Here is a 2,062-nt window from a genome sequence, read left to right on the forward strand (position 1 = left end):
GCGCCGCCGCCAAGGACCACTCTCGCGCCTCCACCTCACCCCCTGGTCTCCCCGCGCCGCCGCGAAGCCCGTGGGCCCGCCAGGACCCGCATTGGACCCTGGGAAGCCCATCTGGGCCCAACCCGCGAGCCCCGCGCCCCTGCTCCAGGCCGCCGGCGCCTCCCCGAGCGCTCCTCCTCGCCCGCGCCTGCATCGCCGTCCCACACCGCGCAGCGACCCCGCCGCCGGTGAGCTTCGCCGCCGACCCCAGGCAGAGCCCCCGTCGCCTTCTCCTTCTCCTCTCTCTCTCGCAGGTCTCGCCATCTCTCTCCCCCTCTGCCTGCAGAGAGCCATGGGCTTGGATCTGTGCTGCCGTCGCCGAAGTCCGTCGTCAGCCGCCCGATCCGGCCTCCCCGTTGTCGGATCCGGGAAGCTCACGCCGCCCCGCGTCCATTCTGGCCGGATCCCGTTCCTCCTCGACCCCGCTGCACCTCCGCGCCGCCGGAGTCCGCCGCCGTTGCTCCCTGTATGCGAGCAGTATGAGACGCGCCCGATCTGCCTCAGTTTCTCATCAACGCTTGCGCGTGGGCCGTGCCCAACCCAAGGCCCAGCACCCAGCCGCCCTGCCCGGCCTCCTCTCCACCGACCGGGCCGAGGCCCATGGGTGAGCCGCCCCCTCTCCTTTTGCACTGTTGACCCATGTGCAGTTTCGGCCCATATCCTTTTTTTCCCAGATCTGCGATTTAACGATTTTTCCTGAGACTGCAGTTTTACAGAAAAGACCCTCATGTTCATGCATATAATAACTCACAATTCGTGCATCGGATTAAAATGATTTATATATGAAAGTTGCTTAGAATTTTGTCTAGTTTAATAATATGCAACTTTCATCCATGTTTAAAATGTTTAAAATGTTGTTTGTTTAATTTTGCATAAATGCCATGTTAAAATGATTTAATTCATAACTATTCAACCGTAACTCAGAATTTAATAAACTTTATATGCAAATGGGGTAGAATTTTGCCTAGTTTATCATGGTGACATTGTTTTGCATGGTAAACAACTCTAAAATATGGTTTAGGGCAGAACAGGACCTAATCTAATATATGCACATGAGGAGTTTCCGGATTTGTTGTTCATGCTTCCGGCCTCATTTAAACTTGACTAGATAGGTAGTTTACTTTGCTTCACCTCTTGCCATGTTTAACAACATTTAATATTGTTGGGTACATAAACGAGAGAGAACTAAATAAGTCATGTGGTTTTTTGTCAATATGCAACTCGTTGCATATTGAGCTCCACTTAATTTGTAGAATTGTTTGTGCTTTTTGCCATGCCATGTTTCATTAAACCGGACATGCATCATACTTAATTGTGCATCATGCCATGTTCATGCCGTGGTTGTTTACTATGTTGTTTGCTTCTTTCCGGTGTTGCTTCTTCGGGTTGGTTCCGGTAACGTCGTGCTTGTGAGGAACCGTTCATCTACGCCCGTTTGTCTTCTTCATGGACTCGTTCTTCTTCCTTGCGGGATTTCAGGCAAGATGACCATACCCTCGAAATCACTACTATCTTTTCTTTGCTAGATGCTCGCTCTTTTGCTATGTCAATGCTACGATGTCTACCACTTGCTTATCATGCCTCCCATATTGTTGAACCAAGCCTCTAACCCACCTTGTCCTAGCAAACCGTTGTTTGGCTATGTTACCGCTTTGCGCAGCCCCTCTTATAGCGTTATTAGTTGCAGGTGAAGATTGAAGTTTGTTCCTTGTTGGAACATGGAGATGTTGTTCCTTGTTGGAACATGTTTACTTGTTGGGATATCACAATATATCTTATTTAATTAATGCATCTATATACTTGGTAAAGGGTGGAAGGCTCGGCCTTATGCCTGGTGTTTTGTTCCACTCTTGCCGCCCTAGTTTCCGTCATATCGGTGTTATGTTCCCGGATTTTGCGTTCCTTACGCGGTTGGGCTATAATGGGAACCCCTTGACAGTTCGCCTTAAGTAAAGCTCTTCCAGCAATGCCCAACATTGGTTTTACCATTCGCCACCTAGCCTTTTTTCCCCTTGGGTTTCGC

Source organism: Triticum dicoccoides, chromosome 2A, assembly GCF_002162155.2.
Source record: "Triticum dicoccoides isolate Atlit2015 ecotype Zavitan chromosome 2A, WEW_v2.0, whole genome shotgun sequence".
NCBI classification, from domain to species: domain Eukaryota; kingdom Viridiplantae; phylum Streptophyta; class Magnoliopsida; order Poales; family Poaceae; genus Triticum; species Triticum dicoccoides.